General features: G+C 38.0%; 1 non-coding gene across 1 annotated transcript; it reads right to left on the bottom strand.

The window, feature by feature from the left end:
* Positions 1 to 230: 230 nt before the first annotated feature.
* TRNAW-CCA (transfer RNA tryptophan (anticodon CCA)) lies at positions 231 to 302 on the bottom strand. The gene has a single exon. It is a non-coding gene; the product is annotated as a tRNA-Trp (tRNA).
* Between the last annotated feature and the right edge of the window lie 19,439 nt (positions 303 to 19,741).

The raw sequence follows: 19,741 nt of genomic DNA, 5'->3' as shown, positions 1-19,741 counted from the left end.
GGCATCTTCCCAACCCCGGTATTGAATTCAGATCTGCTGCATTGCAGACAGATTCTTTACCAGCTGAGCCACAAGGGAAGCCCAAATATACTGGAGTGGGTGAAAGTGAAAGTGAAGTCGTGTCCGACTCTTTGCGACCCCGTGGACTGTAGCCTACCAGGCTCCTCTATCCATGAGATTCTCCAAGCAAGAATACTAGAGTGGGTTGCCATTTCCTTCTCCAGGGTATCTTCCCGACCCAGGGATCGAACCTGGGTCTCCTGCATTGGAGGCAGACGCTTTAACCTCTGAGCCACTAGGGAAGCCTGAGAACTGGAGTGGGTAGCCTACCCCTTCTGCAGTGGATCTTCCTGACCTAGGAATCGAGCCAGGGTCTCCTGAGAGGAATTGCAGGCAGATTCTTTACTAACTGAGCAATCAGAGAAGCCAAATAAAAATGGGAGAACATCCACAAATGACAGCTAAACTTGGCTCTTCATACATTATCAGCCATATTATGGCAATATAAGTGATTTTTTTCCCTATAAATGTAAAAACTCTAATTTATTAGAGGAAAAAGGAATTCTTTCTGGTTTTTTTTTTTTTTTTTTAACCATGTCTGTAACTTTTGAATTTTTAAAATCAGTTTTGCTACGGTAAAATTGACATACGATAAGTCTCACCAATTATGGTGTAAAACTTGAGGGTTTTTTACCAGCACTATTGAGGTATCATTGACATACAATTAGCTGCAAATATTTAAAATGTACATTTGGATAAGTACACTCCTCTGAAACCATCACCACAATCAAGATAAATAGAGCAACCACAAAAAAACTTGCTTATCCCTTTTGTAATCACACTTACAAGCCCCCAGTCCACTCCACCACATGCTTAGTCAACTATCAATCTACTGCAGATTGGTTTGTTGAGGCACATCTTAGAGAAATTGTAGGTTCAGTTCCACATCACTGCCATCATGTGAATATCTCACTAAAGCAATTCAGTTCAGTTCAGTTCGGCCCCTAGTCATGTCAGACTCTGCAACCCCATGGACTGCAGCACACCAGGCCTCCCTGTCCATCACCAACTCCCAGAGTTTACTCAAACTCATGTCCATTGAGTCAGTGATGCCATCCAACCATCTTATCCTCTGTCATACCCTTCTCCTCCCGCCTTCCATCTCTCCCAGCATCAGGGTCTTTTCAAATGAGTCAGTTCTTCGCATCAGGTGGCCAAAGTATTAGAGCTTCAGCATCAGTCCTTTCAATGAATATTCCAGAATAAAGCAAATCACATGAATTTGGGGGATTTCCCAGTGCGTATAGGGGTTTCCCTGGTACCTCAAATGGTAAAGAATCTGCCTGCAATGCTGGAGACCTGGGTTCGATCCCTGGGTTGGGAAGATCCCCTGGAAAAGGGAATGGCTACCCAAGTATTCTTGCCTGGAGAATCCCATGGACTGTAGCCTGCCAGGCTCCTCTGTCCATAGATCGCAAGAGTCAGACGCGACCTAGCAACTAAACCACCACCACCACCAGTATTCTTGTCTGCAGAATTCCAAGGCCAAAGGAGCCTGGTGGGCTACAGTCCATGGGGTCACAAAGAGTCGGAAACAACTGAGCGACTAACACTTTCTTTCACTTTCAGTGCATATAAGTTATGTTTACACTATACTATAGTCTATTAAGTGTGCAATACCATTACATCTTTAAAATTTTACATACTTTAAATTGAAAATAACCAAAAACTGCTATTATCTGACAACAGACGGTTGCCATAAATCTTCTATTTATAAAAACTGCAATAAAGCAGTTATTGCAAAATGCAATAAAGCAAAACACAATAAAACAAGATATGCTTGTATTTCTAGAATCTGAAATGACTAAAATCTTATGGTATGTAATCTTAGGCTCCTTTCACAACATGCGGTGGTTTATTCGCTAAGTCATGTCTAACAACATAATTTATTTTTAGATTCACCTATGTTGCAAGGAGATCGAACCAGTGCATCCTAAAGGAGATCAGTCCTGGGTGTTCATTGGAAGGAATGATGTTGAAGCTGAAACTCCAATACTTTGGCCACCTGATGCAAAGAGTTGAGTCATTTGAAAAGTCCCTGATGCTGGGAAAGATTGAGGGCAGGAGGAGAAGGAGACGACAGAGGATGAGATGGTTGGATGGTATCACCGACTCAATGGACATGGGTTTGGGTGGACTCTGGGAGTTGGTGATGGACAGGGAGGCCTGCCGTGCTGTGATTCATGGGGTCGCAAAGAGTCAAACAGGACTGAGCGACTGAACTGCACTGATGTTGTTGCATGCGTTAGTACTTCAGGCACTCATTTCTTTTCATTGTTGCATAGTTTCTCATTTTATGGACCATATTTTTCATCCACCTGAATGGGATTTTGGTTTGCTTTGAAGATTTTGACTATTACAGGTAAAACTGCTATAACATTTGAGAGTAAGTCTTTCAGTGGATCCACACTTTGATTTCTCCTGAGAAAATATGTAGGAATGAAATGTCTGAGTAATGTAGAAGGTACGTGTTTAATAATGTTAAAAGCTGTCAAACTGTTTTCCAATGTGGTTGTACCACTGTAATTTTACATTCCCACCACACACTACAGGAGATCCATTGCCTACCTTTTTATCAACATTTGTAGTGTAGCATCTTATAGTGGTTCTAGTTCTCTAATAATTAATATTGAACATCTTTTCATGTAATTATTTGATATATGTATATCTACTTTGGTGAAGAGTCTGTTTAATTTTTCCCATTTTTATTGAGTTGTTTTGATATTACTGAGTTTTTGAGAATTCTTTGTATATCCTGGATACAAGTCCTTTTTTTAATATATGAGATTTCTAGTATTTTCTGTCTGTCTGAATTGTCTCTTCATTATCTTCATGATGTCTTCAAAGAGAAAAAGGTTTTAATATTAATAAAGTCAAAATTATAATTTTTTAAATTTTATGGAACATAATTTTCATGGTGCACTAGCCAATCTTTTCCTGACCTAAGGTCACAAGATTTCCTCCTATCTTTTTTTCTAGAAATTCTATCATTTTCAATTTTTCACTTAAATATATGATCTATTTGTTATTAGCTTTTATACTTGGTGGAATGTGTGTGGACCATTGTCAAAAATAAATTGACCATATGTGTATGGGTCTATTTCTAGATTATATTCTCCTCAGGTAATCTATTTATCTATTAAAATGGCAGCATCATACTGTCTTCATTATTGTATTTTATAATAAATGTTAAAGCCAGGAAGTAAAAAGTCCCCATACATCATTTATCTTCAAAATTCCTTCAAATAATTTTTTACATTTTTATTTAAATTTGAGAATCTGTATATCAATTTCTTGGAGAAGGCAATGGCACCCCACTCTAGTACTCTTGCCTGGAAAATCTCATGGATGGAGGAGCCTGGTAGGCTGTAGTCCCTGGGGTCGCTAAGAGTCGGACACGACTGAGCGACTTCCCTTTCACTTTTCACTTTCATGCATTGGAGCAGGAAATGGCAACCCACTCCAGTGTTCTTGCCTGGAGAATCCCAGGGACGGGGGAGCCTGGCGGGCCACCGTCTATGGGGTCGCACAGAGTCGGACACGACTGAAGTGACTTAGCAGCAGCAGCATATCAATTTCTACCAAAAAAAAGACTCTGGGATTTTTATTAAGATTTCAATGAAGCTAGATCAATTTGGGAAAATTATCACCACATAAAGTTTTCTAATCCACATACTTAGTTCATCTTTAATTTATCTCAGCAATGTTTTGTTGTTTTCAATGTACAGATCTCTAATACCTCGTCAGACTTACTCTATTTAATATTTCTGATACTATTATAAATGGTTTTGGATTTTTATCTCAGTTTCTATTTCATTGCCAACACATAAAAATACAACTAACTTTTGCATATTGATCCTTTATCCTGAATTTTTGTTCAATTCAATTGTTTGTTCTATAGGTTTTGGGGGGCTTCCCAGGTGGCACTAGTAAAGAACCCACCTGCCATTGCAAGAGACATAAGAGACACGGGTTCAATCCCTAGGTCAGGAAGATCTCCTGGAGAGGGGAATGGCAACCTAATCCAGTATTCTTACCTGGAGAATTCCATGGACAGAGTAGCCTGGTGGGTTATGGTCCATCTGGCAGGTTATGGTCCATAGGATCACAAAGAGTCCAACATAACTAAAGCAACTTAGCACACATAGGTTTTTTACATATTTGATTTAATTTTCTACATAGATTAAAATATTTTCTGCAATAACAGACAGTTTTACTTTTTTTTTTTCCCAGTGTGGATGGCTTTTCAAATTTCTTGCCTTATTGCTCTGGCTAGATTGTCCATATACTGTTGAATGGAAATGGTAAAAGGAAATATTCTTGCTTTGTTCTTGATTTAAGAAGAAAGTATTCAGTCTTTCACCATTAAGTATTTTAGAACTGCAGGGTTTTGGTAGAGGCCCTTTATCAAGCTGAGGATATTCCAACTGATTTCAGGTTTATTTAAGAGTTTTTATCAGGAATTTATGTTGGCTAATTTCAATTTTTTTTTTTTGCATATATTGAGATGATCATGTTCTTTTCTTTCTTCATTTTTTAAAAAGGTAATTATCTTGATTGGTTTTTAAATATTAATGGAAGCATGCACTCTTGGAATAAACTCCACTGTGGTAATAATGTATTACACTTTTATATACTGTTAGATTCAATTTGCTAAAATTTTAAGAATTTTTAATTCTATATTCATGATGTAGACTGCTTTGTAGCTTCCTTTTCTTGCAACAGTTTTTCCTGGGTTTGTTATGAGGGTAATGCTGACCTTATAGAATGTGTTGGAATATTTTCCTTTTTCAAATTTCTAGAACAGCTTGTATAGAATCTGTATTAATTCTTCCTTAACTGTTTGAATTCTCCAATGAATGCATGTGGACCTCGAAGTGATCTTTGTAAAAAAAGTTTATTTTATAAATTCAGTATCTTTTATAGATATAAGCTTATTCATGTTATTTATTTCTTCTTCAAGTAATTTTGGTAGGTTGTGTCTTTTAAGGGATTTAACTATTTCATTTAAGTTGTCAAACTCATAGTTATAAAGGTGGTCAAAATATTCCCTTATTATCCTTTCAACATTTGTAGTGAGATCTGTAGCCATTCTATTGTCTAATCTTCACCTTTGGTAATTTTCCTTGTCTGGTTCTCTATAAGAAATTCACTTCCACCATTATTTTCATTTCTATATACATATAATTTTTCCTTTAAGATTTTTCTCTTTGTCACTGGTTTTAAGCAAGTTGATTATCATGTGCACTGGTGTAATATTCTTCATGTTTCTTGTGCTTCAGGTCCATTGAGCTTCTTGGTATCATGGCTTTAGAATTTGCATTAATATATTAGGAGTCCCAGACAATGAAGAGGTATTTTACCTTATCTGATGAAAGAGTGGCAACAATTTTCTTTCTAGTTTGATAAAAATTCTAAATGTGAAATTAAATTCTAAGTATAAAACTTTTGTATACATACATATACATACATACACACCAACACACATATGTCTTTGAAATTTTCCCAGAGCTTAGTGAGGCATTGTGGGGTTTTTAGCTATATTTTCTACATTTCATTTTAAATAGTTTGCATTTTTATATCTTTGAGTACACTAATATTTTCTTTCACAATTTCTAAACTGCTATTACTCCCATCTATTTATTTCAGTAGTAGTAATTTTTATGTGTTTTATTTCAATTTTTGTACCTTCCACAAATTTGAGCAACCTTTCCTCTAGTTGCGTGAATGTCTGGAATTCAGTTATATGGTTTTAATATCTTTGTCTATTAATTATGTCTTGTCTTCCAATAATTATGGATAGAATTTTTTTGCATTCCTGAAAAATTTTAATTGTATATAAACAATGTGCATTTTACCTTTTAGTGCCGAATATTTTTTGTATTTCTATAAACATATTAATCTTTGTTCTGATACATAGATAAATTACTCGGAAACAGTCTCATACTTTTGGATCTTATTCCATTACATAAATTATCAAGTTAGTAAAAAGAGTTGAATAAGAGGGTCTATCAAGTTAGAAGCCTTGGCAAGTCCTACGTGCTCTTGAGGGTAAAGATAAACCAAACAAAGTTTCAAAGCTCTGCCACTTGAGCAAAATGTTTAGGAATCCAGTGCTTAGGAGTATTCTGGGATAACCCCTCCAAAGGATTAAATATTGTATTTGGTATCTCACTCCATAGACAAGGAAGCATCACACAGTGCGTTCCTTTGGTTCTAGAGACAACATGTTCATTATCTGGGACTGTGACCCTTATCCGTATGCCAAGTGTCACAAAAGGCTGTCACCTGTGAATAGGGACCAGAGCATGAAAGGTCTGTCCAGCAAGCCAAGACTGCAGTGCAAAAGCTTTGCCTCAGGGGATATTTGAGCCAGGAGAACATATAGTTTTAGACATACCAGTGGTGATCAAGACGCTGTGAGGGATTATAACAAGCCACAAAGTGAAAAATCACAATGAAAACTCCTATTTCTGGAGTGGAGTCAACCTAACTGAAGAAAAGAATCACATACACTTTTGGAAAAGAAAAAAATAAACCCTAGCATGCTTCTAGGCTCTGGTAGAGAGAAAAAGTGCCTGGTGATGGTATAACACTGTCCAGACAATCAGAATGTCCATCATGAGCTAGGTCCTGCCAGACTCGCAAAGTATTAAGATAAGACAGGCTAAGTAAAAATACACTGTGACATAGAAGATACAGCAAGACTGAGCACAAACTAAAGCAGAGGGCATAAACAAGCTACCCATCTGTCAACCCAGATCTCCTAGGATTGCACCAGAGCTTAAGTTCCTGACCAACAGCCATACAGGAGCTTCCATTAATGAGATAAAATCAAAGACCTCCAATGGCAATCAAGTTATAGACAATTTTTAAAAGATGTATACCAAGTGTGATTGTGATTATCTGCAAATAGAATTCTATGGAAATAACTGAATCAATAGTCACAGTAAGTTAATTTAAGCTTTTTGACAAAGATTTCAGTGGACAGGGAGAGGTTCTAACATTCTAGACTCATAATGAAGCAGCAATTATGTGCCAGAATTGATGCTAGAAATCTGGTATCTCTTATCTCACTGAATGCACATAACTAGTTGGCTTAAAGCTCAACATTCATAAAACAAAGATCATGGCATCCGGTCCAATCACTTCATGGGAAATAGATGGGGAAACAGTGGAAACAGTGTCAGACTTTATTTTGGGGGGCTCCAAAATCACTGCAGATGGTGACTGCAGCCATGAAATTAAAAGACGCTTACTCCTTGGAAGGAAAGTTATGACCAACCTAGATAGCATATTCAAAAGCTCATTCAAAAGACATTACTTTGTTGGTTATCCTTTTTTTTTTTTTTTTTCGTTTTTTTTTTTTTTTTTTTTTTTTAATTTTATTTTATTTAGCACAGGGAAGTCTGCTCAATGTCATGTGGCAGCCTGGATGGGAGGGGAGTTTGGGGGAGAATGGATACATGTATATGCATGGCTGAGTCCCTCTGCCGTGCATCTGAAACTTACAACACTGTTAATCGTCTATAAGCCAATATAAAATAAAAAGTTTACAAAGTCAAAAAAAAAAAAAAAAAAAGACATTACTTTGCCAACAAAGGTCCGTCTAGTCAAGGCTATGGTTTTTTTCTGTGGTCAGGTATGGATGTGAGAGTTGGACTGTGAAGAAGGCTGAGCACCGAAGAATTGATGCTTTTGAACTGTAGTGTTGGAGAACACTCTTGAGAGTCCCTTGGACTGCAAGGGGATCCAACCAGTCCATTCTGAAGGAGATCAGCCCTGGGATTTCTCTGGAGGGAATGATACTGAAGCTGAAACTCCAGTACTTTGGCCACCTCATGCGAAGAGTGGACTCATTGGAAAAGACTCTGATGCTGGGAGGGATTGGGGGCAGGAGGAGAAGGGGACGCCAGAGGATGAGATGGCTGGATGGCATCACTGACTCGATGGACGTCAGTCTGAGTGAACTCCGGGAGTTGGTGATGGACAGGGAGGCCTGGAGTGCTACGATTCATGGGGTCACGAAGAGTCGGACACGATTGAGTGACTGAACTGAACTGAAGAGACATGTATCATTACCAGCTCATTTGAAGATAAGTTGATTTTCAAAAAAAAAACAAGAAACCCATCTAAATATACATAGAGCATTGTTAAATTAGGGGCTTCCCTTGTAGCTCAGTCGGTAAAGAGTCTCCTGCAATGCAGGAGATGTGGGTTCAATCCCTGGGTCAGGTAGATCCCCTGAAGGATGGCATGGCAACCCAGTCCAGTATTCTTGCCTGAAGAATCCCATGGACAGAGGAGCCTGGCAGGCTACAATCTATGCGGTCACAAGAGTCAGACACAACTTAGCAACTAAACCTCCACCATTGTTAAATTGAGAGGAAAACTTTATCTGCCTTCAAATAAAATTTTCCTGTACACCATTCACGTTAGCAATTCAAGAATAGTTAACATATATTATGGTATGCAGAGAATGCTCTACCACATCTAGTAGAGAAATTTGTTGCCAGGATTCAGAGACAAGGATTTCCTAAGACCAAGATTTTAGAGCAAGGTGCCCTAAGACTGAGTCTCCAACTCATGAGTGACCATTGACTCAGGCACTGAACTGGATACCAACAGAAAGGAACCATGCAGTCATCCAACAATAGGGCCAGACATCCCTAGATTCTTGATCACATAACCAAGGTGGTGACTACATCGTGGTTCTTGAGAATTCTTCTGGGTCTAAATGCATATGCCTTCTGGTCATTATAACATAGCCCTCTGCCCATTTTTCATGGTCTAGTCTCAATATGTAAGCCATATCTCTGCCTCAGGAGAAACTGGATGAGAATTAGGAAGTTCACCTGGAGGAGAAAAGTTTATAGCAGCAGAAGATAAACAAAACAAAAGGAAAAAGATGGGGGAGGTTATCTGCATATATACAATACATATAATATAATATTTACTAGTCGACCTTGAGACAATAAATTATATATATAATAAACAATATAAATAAATCATATGCATGCAATTATAAAATTTAATTGGGAATGAGATATTTCATTGCATTCTAAAGCTTTCCTGTTGTTATCCCAGCCTCCATTCTTCCCCCATCATCCCAACAACTGCTAAAGATTAATCTTTGATAGATTATTAATTATCTTAGGACAAACATCATGACTTCTCTGTTTGTATATTTCCCATGGAACATAGAGCTCTGTCATGTGTGATCTCTTTAATGAATGTTTTTAGAGTGAAAATTAAAGGTTCTAGAAAATGAAATCATATCCACATTATTGTGGAATTTTAAAGTTGAAACTTCCTTACGGACTTTTTAGTACAAATTTTCATACTGTGTGATAGTGGAGAATTGGAATTCAATTGATTTGCACAAGATCACAGAACCAAGCATCAGTAGAACTAATTCTGTTAACAAATATTACAAGTACCTACTATGCAATAAGGCCTGGGATTATAATGAAGGTCTTCCATTACCTAATTTAGTACTCTTTCCAAAATACCCAGGAACTAGTTTTCAATTATTCTTAATATAATATAATATAAGATCCATGAGAGAAGGGATTTTGTTCTATTCACTTCTATATCACCAGCAAATTGAGCACTACTTGGCCTCTGAATATTTAATGAATATTTGAAGAATAAGTTGATGAACCATCAATTTTCAGACTATGCAAATATCATTTGATGATCTATGAGTTATTTAAGAATCTTATCAGTTCACATTTGGAAATGTCAGTGATTACTGTACAAATCAAAGATTGTAGAATTCTGATCAAGTGTTTTTCCCTTTCTCATAAAAAAAATAGTCATATGTATTAGAGGAAAGGATTCAGTTATATGTGCTTTGTGATTGCATTCAATATAAGCAAGAGTTTATTTCTTCCTTTTCAAAAAACGTTCATGTTTCTGTTGGATTTTTTGTGTTTCCTTCCCTTGTTTGGGCACAGAGCAAACACAGCCAGAATCTATAATTGGCCATACTATGGCTGAGCCCTCACTTGCCCAATGGAACATCAGCTTTATGAAAGCAGGTTTGCTTTTCATGTTCACAGTAGTATGTTGAGTTTTCTAAAATGAGACTCTGGTAAGCCATTATCAACGAGAAATAACAAAAGGCTAGTGGGGACCAGGTTTGCATTACTTCTTTTTAAGGTGTTTTACAAAGGTATTCTTGGGAATGCTGTTTTTCAAAATCCTGTCCTGACAAGTTAAGTACTAGCAGTTCTTTGTTGAAAGAAAGATCTTTCATCTTTTTTTTTTTTCTATTTAGGAAAGTTTCCTTCCTCTGAGATAGCCTCCTTTACTCTGTAATATGCCAATTGTATGACAGGCAGAATTCACATATTCACTCCCCACCACCCTCTTTTATTCTGAACATAGGAAAATTGCTAGCTATATATACTGCTTGAGTCTGAAGAATGCCACATTCTTCCTGTTTCAGTAATATTGATTTATCATTCACAAACATCTCCTGAGTGTCTAACATGTGCAAAGGGTACATAGGCACCTACAAAGAGGAATCAACCCTTACAATCATGGTATATGTAGAGCAGAAATAATTTGTACTGCCTGCCTTCTATATTCCAAACACTGAGTGAACCCATGACATTACATAATTTAATATTTTTTTAAAAACACCAAATTAGGCACTAAGGTATGTATGCATGTGCACATGTTCAGTCGTGTCCAAATCTTTGTGAGCCCAGGGACTGTAGCCCGCCAGGCTCCTCTGTCCATGGGATTTTTCAGGGAGGAATACTGGAGTGGGTTGCCATTTCCTCCTCCAGGGGATCTTCCAGATCCAGGGATCAAAACTGCGTTTCCTGCATTGTAGATGCTTTACTGCTGAGCCACCGAGGAAGCCCCATCGACACTAAGGTACTAAGATGGTTATTCTTAAAAAGAGATAAGTGAGACTCGATAAGATTAAACAGTTTTCCAGGGAATTCTCTGGCAGTCCAGTGGTTAGGACTCCATACTTCCTCTGCAGGGAACATGGGTTCAGTCCTTGGTCTGGGAATAAAGATCTCACAAGCCAAGCAGCATGGCCAAAAAAAAAATAAAATTAGCTTTCAAGGTCACACATAGATAGAAGACCTTATACTCTGATTTCAAACTGTGCTTCTTGCCCCTAATCATCATGCTCTTCCTACTCTAAAAAATATTTTAAAACTTTACAAATCAAATTTAGAAACTAAATCATAAAATTTTAATTAAATCATTTAAATAATAAATTTCATTTATAAATCACATTTATGAATTATTAATATGATGGGAATTATTTAATTGATCCTGATCGTTAAAACTCCATGGCTTTGGGGGCTTATAAAGCTACTTATAAAGGTTTGACTAGGCAATTCTGGACATACTGATGAAAAAGAGAACACTGCCTGGGAATTACATCCAAGCTACCTCCAGGCCCCAGTCTTCTCTATAAAGTGAAGAAGTATATTCCACCGGTGGTTTTCAAACTGGGTGCCTCCTAATCCTACTGTCTACAGAGGTGCCTCGGGGGCCAAGGAAGAAACCAAATGATATAATATTTTGAGCCATCCCATTCCTGTCCATCCACCCCCACAACACACCTTCAAACAGAACAGCTGCACATTTATTGGTATGATACACTGGATCTCCATTCAAGATTATCTTTTTTTTTTTTTATCTTTAAAGAAAATATCCATAACAAAAAAATTTTTTAATCAAATTTGACAGCAACTTGACTCTAAGTTTTAGCATCTAAGGCCTCTTTGATTTTGTGATTCTAAGGCCAATACAAGTAGCAATGAAGCATCTGGAGCAGAAATAACAAATTCATATTTCATCAGGGGTCAGATGGGACAGATAAACTTGGGGGGAAAAAACTTGAAAACCTGGTTAGAAATTATACAGGTAATGCTGTTCCACAGAAACATGAGAGTATATGCCCTACTTTAAAATGTGTGAACTTTTAGATTTTTTTGGTCTTTAACACTGTGCTAATCTGTATCTCTATACCTCTATATATCTAAACATGTGACTATATATCTCTAAACATGTGACTCCCAGTCTAGAATGAGAAACTCTGTCCAAAAAGAACTCTGAATTATAGAAACTGAGAAAAGAAGGATTATGTTCATATTGACGATCTGGGTTTGAATGAGCACCACTATTATTTCACTCAGGAAGAACTCAATGAAGATGCAAAATGCAGTCATGGCTTGTGAAACTGCTACCCAAATGTCCACAGCGTACAAAACTGAGAAAACAGATCAAAAACAAACAAATGTAAAACTAGGACCCTTTATTTACTCTCAATTTCCTCATGTGTAAAATGGACTCTAAGGATACTGCTACTGCTGCTAAGTCACTTCAGTCGTGTCCGACTCTGTGTGACCCCATAGACGGCAGCCCACCAGGCTCCCCCATCCCTGGGATTCTCCAGGCAAGAACATGGAGTGGGTTGCCATTTCCTTCTCCAATGCAGGAAAGTGAAAAGTGAAAGTGAAGTCGCTCAGTCGTGCTATACCATTTATCAATGGTATATGGGATCTGACTTGTGGGATCTCTTTCCCTCACTGTGATCCTGGGTGGATTATTTCCAGATAATAGGTCATAGACTTTCCACATTGTCTTTTGCTAGAGTGCACATGTCACACACACACACACACACACACATACACACAGAGAAAGCATGAGGTGGATATGGTGAGACTTCATCCCTGCTGTTCATTGTTCACTGCATCAAAAGGGAGCCTGCCAGCCACTTCTCTGTGAATGCGCTAGTCTCTGAGCAGGGTCAAGAAGAGCCTTCTTCCTTTGGCTCCTAGCCTTAGCTGTCTTATGTTTGACACTTCGTGCTGAGAGGCCTTACTTGGCTGGAAGCTCTGCACTAACTCAGCTCAGTCTGATGAGCCACTTGGAAGAACCAACTTGAAGCTGTCTTAAAACTGCAAAAAGAGCCAGAGGGTCAGTGTAGTTAGTTTGTAAAGAATCAACCTGGCTAATGAAGGGGCCAGGAAAGTCCAACTCGCTCACGTAAGGCTGTCTTTTGATCCTGCAGGAAAAGGGAATTAAAACTTTTATTTTATAGCAAATGTGCTTAGTGAGTCTGAATCTAATTCTTTGTCTGTTCCATTTTATTTCACCTTGGAACAGGAGAAGTTGCACAGAGCCGCCCCCAAATGGGTAGGATTATCCTGAGATAATAAAGCAGAATGGTGTTAGAAGAACAGGGGAACTTTGGGCAAAATTGTAGGTACAGGAGTCAAGAGCATGTTTAGGAACTGTTTATGTGGGAAGTATCAGAAGATACATCACTTACCATTGCTTATTCCTAGAGCATAATAATACTCACAGCATAGTTATCATTGATTAAATTAGATATGTCAATGAAAGGGTTTCACGGTATTCTTGGTTTATATAAATATAAATACTAAGTGTTTAATAAATACTGGTTGTGTTATCAATATTACTATTATTCGAAAAAAAGCTTTAACAACACACTAACAAAATAAATGTATTGTAAAACTTATTAAGAGTGTTTTACATACATTAACTTATTTAATCTATATAGAACCCTGTAAGATATATAGATACAATTAATATTATTATGTCAAATGAGGAAACTAAGACAGAGAGAGGTGAAACAATATATCCAACATTATCCAGCTGGTAAGTGGGTAGTCAGAATTCAAATTTAGGCAATGTGCTTGTGAATCAATGTTTTGATCACCAGTCCACACTGTCTCTCCACATCTTGGATGGCCAGGAATGCTATGTTAGGAATATCGATTTCTTTCTTTCTTCAGTGAGAAGTTATGTTTTTTAAGGAAATTGAAATGGCCAAACCATGCCAAAGTAGGAATCACTGGAAAGCAGAAAGACTATAGATATCACAATCTTTTAGGAGGTTACTGAAAGGCAAGAGAAGGTACAGATGAGAGGCAGGGGTGAGATGAAAGGAAGGAAAGAGACACAACAGAACCAGTGTAACTAATGTGAGGTGTGAGAGACAGAGGAGAATCTCAGAGCTCTGAAGCTCTGAGTTAGGCAAAGAGGAGGTGGCCCTGTCACCCCTTCTTCTCCCCCCAAAAGAAGAACTGGGGAAGTAAGCAGGGAGAATAAATTTAAAGACGTAGAAGTCCTAAAAAGGCATCACGTAGTGAAAGAAAAACACTGAATAAAAAGTGTCACCTAAAAAAAAACTATTGGAGTATCAACACATATGCTCACTGTACTGAAAGTTGTAGCTAATCCAGTACGACAAAGCAAAAGGCACAGCACTGGGGCTTCCCTGGTGGCTCAGCAGTAGAGTCTGCCTGCCAACACAGGAGATATGGGTTTGACCCCTGGTCTGGCTAGATCCCACATGCCATGGGGCAACTAAGCCCTTGCACCACAACCTGGGCTCTAGACCTGTGCTCTCTTCTCCACAGAGAAGCCACCGCAGTGAGAAGCCCGTGCGCTGCAATGAAGAGTGGGTCTGCTCACGGCGAACAGAGAAAAGCCAGTGCAGCAACAAAGACCCAGTATGGCCAAAAATAAATAAATAAAATTATTTTTAAAAAGGCACAGGATTGGGAATGATGAAATAAAACTCTCAGTTTTCATGATGACATGACTGTAATCTATAAGCAAGCTATCAAAATAAGTGAATATAAAACGTATAAGTGAATATAGCAAAGTGACTGGATATAAGGTCACTGTATTAAAATTATACAGCAATGAAAACATAAAAGTGAATTTGTATAATATATGCAGGTCAGGAAGCAACAGTTAGAACTGGACATGGAACAACAGACTGGTTCCAAATAGGAAAAGGAGCACGTCAAGGCTGTATATTGTCACCCTGCTTATTTAACTTATATGCAGAGTACATCATGAGAAACGCTGGGCTGGAAGAAGCACAAGCTGGAATCAAGATTTCGGAGAGAAATATCAATAACCTCAGATATGCAGATGACACCACCTTTATGGAAGAAAGTGAAAAGGAACTAAAAAGCCTCTTGATGAAGGTGAAAGAGGAGAGTGAAAAAGTTGGCTTAAAGCTCAACATTCAGAAAACGAAGATCATGGCATCCAGTCCCATCACTTCATGGGAAATACATGGGGAAACAGTGGAAACAGTGGCAGACTTTATTTTTCTGGGCTCCAAAATCACTGCAGATGGTAATTGCAGCCATGAAATTAAAAGACTCTTGCTCCTTGCAAGGAAAGTTATGATCAACCTAGATAGCATATTGAAAAGCAGAGACATTATTTTGCCAACAAAGGTCCATCTAGTCAAGGCTATGGTTTTGCCTGTGGTCATGTATGGATGTGAGAGTTGGACTGTGAAGAAGGCTGAGTGCCGAAGAATTCATGCTTTTGAGTTGTGGTGTTGAAGAAGACTCTTGAGAGTCCCTTGGACTGCAAGGAGATCCAACCAGTCCATCCTGAAGGAGATCAGCCCTGAGATTTCTTTGGAAGGAATGATGCTAAAGCTGAAACTCCAGTGCTTTGGCCACCTCATGCGAAGAGTTGACTCATTGGAAAAGACTCTGATGCTGGGAGGGATCGGGGGCAGGAGGAGAAGGGGACGCCAGAGGATGAGATGGCTGGATGGCATCACTGACTCGATGGACTTGAGTTGGAGTGAACTCCAGGAGTTGGTGATGGACAGGGAGGCCTGGCATGCTGCGATTCATGGGGTCGGAAAGAGTCGGACACAACTGAGTGACTGAACTGAACTGATAATTGCTTCACAAGTATTAACTACCTAAAGACAAATCTAATGAAAGATGTGGAATACACTGAAAATAGTAAGTGTTATTGAAAGAAATTAAAGAAAACAAAGAAATTGTAGATAGACAATATTCAGGGACTAGGAAATTCACTATTATTAAGATGTTAGTTCTCCTCACAATAAGTCTATTGGATCTATAGATTTATAAATAAATATACCTGGATTCTATACATTGAATCCAGTCTCAATCAAAATCCTTGCAGGGGTGTGTGGGTGGGTGTGTGTGTCGACACATATGTGTGTGTGTCAACATGTGTGGGTGTGTGGGTTTATGTGCATGAGGGAAAGAGAGCAAATGTGTGTGTGGAAACTGACAAGCTAACACTAAAATTTACACAGACATTTGAAAAGATCAAATGTATTTGAGACAATCTTCAAAAGGACAGACTGGAGAATTTACATTTCCACATATCGAAACTTATGATACAGTATTTAAGATAGTGCCATATTGATGCAAAATGATACAAACTGATCACTGGAACAGAATATCAAATACAGATGCACACAATGGCATCTGTTTTCTCAGCACGTTTATGCAGTACAGTGGGGGGAAATGTTCTTTTAACAATTAGTACTAGTTCACTTAGAGTCATAAAGAAAAAAAAGAAACTTAATCTTAACCTCTACCTCACAGCATATACAAAAGTTGATTCCAAATGGATTGTAGGCCTAAATATACAGGGGAAAAATTAATAAATTTTAGTAAAATACATATGAGAAAAACTCATTATTTGGGTATAGGCAAATACTTCTTAAGCAAGACCTCAAAACTTCTAACCATAAAGGGGGAAAAAAAGATTAAACTGTACCCTATTAAAATTAAGAAATTTGGTGCATCAAAAGTGAGAGTGACTCATTTGTGTCCGACTCTTTGGGACCCCATGGTCTATAGAGTCCATGGAATTCTCCAGGCCAGAATACCTGAAAATAACCATTAAAACTGTGAAAAGGCAAACAGACTAAAGGACATAGTTTTAATACATATGTACTAGATTGAACAGTATCTCCCCAAAAACATATGTCCAAATCCTAACTCTCGATACGTGTGAATATGATCTTACTTGGAAATAGGGCCTTTGAGGTTATAATTAATTTAAAAATCTTGAGATAAATTCACCCTGGATGTAGGATCCAAGATTCAGAGCCCCATATTGTATCTAGTGACTGGTGTCCATAGAAGAGAAAGGAGAGGGGGATTTGAGACACAGAGTGATGGGGGAAAGGTCTTACGACAATTCACATAATGATGGAGGCAGAGATTGGTGTCCTATAGCCCCAAGCAAAGGAATGCCTCTAGCCTCAAGAAACTAGAGGAAACCAGAAAGGAAACTCTCCCTAGAGCCTCCAGGGGAACTCTTCGATTACTGCCGACACTTTAATCACAGATGTCTGGCCCCACAACTGTGAGAGAATAGAATTCTGCTGTTTTAAGCCATCAAGTCTGGGTGACTTGTTACGGCAGCAGTAGGAGTCCAATATAACACATGATCTACAAAGGACTTGCATTCAAAGTACACTCTTCTCTTTTAGAGAATCCCCTGGTAATCCAGTGGTTCGAACTCTGAACTTCCAATGCTGGGGGCCTGGGTTTGACCTTGGTCGGGGAACTAGCATCCTGCAAGCTGTGAGGCATGGTCAAAATTTTTAAAAATAAAATCTCTTTAACAAAAAAATTGTAAGCATTAATAAATGCTCTTTTAGCTATATCATTGAGACAATCAATAGAAACACTGGCAGAATACTTGAAAAGAAATCCACAGAACATGGTACACAAGTGACTTGCAGATATATGAAAAGATGCCCAACTTCTCCTGTCATCAGGAAAATTAAAATTAAAATCAAATGTGATGAAACTATACTATACCAGAATGGCACAAATTAAGAAAGAAGGCAGGCAACTCTAACGCTGAATACACACTCTATCACTAGGCAATTCCATTCTCATAAGCATTTTATATTAGTCCTCACAGTAATCCTCTGAGGCATACATAACCATTCTATAGGCGAGGAAAAAGCGAGTTCAGAGAAGGCAGAACAATTTTCCCAAAGTCCAGGATCCATCTTGCTCTAATATCCCTGTACTATGCACAAGAGTATTTCTCAAAAAAAAATCATGAGACTTTTGGGACTTCTGTAGAAAGTTTTGTTTTCTGGAGAAAACAAAATGTCCTAGAGAAAGAAGGGGCAAAGCCAGAAAAATGCAGTGTATGAAGTGAGAATAAAAAGTATAAATTCTTTTTACTGGAGAAACTCTCTGGAATCAAGTTGCCCCATACCTTCCCTGCCCCTTCACAAAACAAAATTTTTAAAAATCCACCACGTGGCCAACTAGCAGAAGAGCGAGGTTAAATTCCAGATCCTCTGGTTCCCAGCTCCGTTCATTTGCCTTTGTCCTATGCAATCTTCCAATCCCAGTTCTCTCAACACACATACCCTGATTAACACCTAGTCACATAGAATTGTCACAGAAGTTTCTCCATGCATTTGTCAGGACAGACAAAGCAAGCAAACTGACAGAAAACTAGTGTAGTATTCCAATTCCATCAGCCACTCTAAAGATCAAATTTGATAGAGAGGTGATTGCTTGTTAACCAGTTTTATGAGTGTATTAAAATAATTCAATCCGACCAAAGGGCCTTATTCTTCCTTACCCTGGATGTCTCTATCTCTTTGCACCTGTCTCCTTATAACAAGTTATATCTCTGGATCTCAGAGAGCTTTTAAAAACATCACACGTCTACTCTGAGGCATTTTCATTGCATTTCTGCGGACTATTTAAATCTCTTCTGTTTGTCGTAAATTGAGGTGATCCAACAGCTCCAACTAGAAGGATAAAGTCTAGCCCAGTGGGGGAGGCATTAAACCTCCTTGCAAGTCAGCAAAAGCAAAAGTGACAGCCTGGCAGCAATTTAAAATTACTCTGAGACCAAAACTGCCAATTAAAATAGACTTTCACGGTAACAGATGAACATCTGCTATCTTCCATTTGGAAAGAAAAATTAAGAAGAGTTTACATTTCTTAGTAATGAAAAACTTAGATATAAGCCTGCAATGTTTTAGTTTGGGCTTTGCTTAAATTATATATTCTTGCATTATGCCTTCCAACAGTACATTTCCTTTTTTGTTGTTTTCTTTTTAATAGCCACAAAATGTTCATAACGAAACAAACTAGGCAAAAGTCAGAATCTATGATTCATTCATAGTCATTCCAAAAGCTGCACATTATCCTCTTCTCATCTCCTGCAAAAATAGATTTGGAGGAGATTACCTTAAAGATGCTATTTTGATGAAATGCATGTGATCTGAATTCTGCAAAAGCATTCCTGGAAAAGGACTCTCAGATCTCAGATGGAAAGAGCGGGGAAGGAAGGGATGGAGGACGGAAGGAATAGATATTACACACGTGCACACATATAGGTACATACAATCTAGACTCCTAAAGACTGAAGCTTGATTCTAACTTGACTTTTTACTCATACCCTCCCATATAGTCAATTTTTTGAAAATGTGGATTCTCTAATAAGTTATGCTTGATTAGTGGAAATCACACCAAGTATTATCTTTTAAGATAGGATTCTAGGATAACTAATAATCCATTTAGAGAGATATATCTTACATTCAAATCTTACACCTTTTGAGAAATCTGATCTTACTACTCAACTCATCCTTCCCATCTTCCTGTAATACAAACCTCCATTATAATAATTAGCATTGAATCATATTGTTTACTGTCATGTCTTATCATCATGAGTTCCTAATGAATCATATTTTTTACTGTCGTGTCTTATCATCATGTGCTCCTAAACTTTGACATGCTTCTATCTACTTCTTATATAGTGAGTGAAGTCGCTCTGTCGTGTCCGACTCTTTATGACCCCATGGACTGTAGCCTACCAGCCTCCTCTG

The sequence above is a fragment of the Bos indicus genome, chromosome 18 (assembly GCF_029378745.1).
Source record: "Bos indicus isolate NIAB-ARS_2022 breed Sahiwal x Tharparkar chromosome 18, NIAB-ARS_B.indTharparkar_mat_pri_1.0, whole genome shotgun sequence".
NCBI lineage: Eukaryota > Metazoa > Chordata > Mammalia > Artiodactyla > Bovidae > Bos > Bos indicus.
The sequence above is the reverse complement of the archived record's forward strand: the minus strand, read 5'-3'. Positions and strand labels throughout refer to the sequence as shown.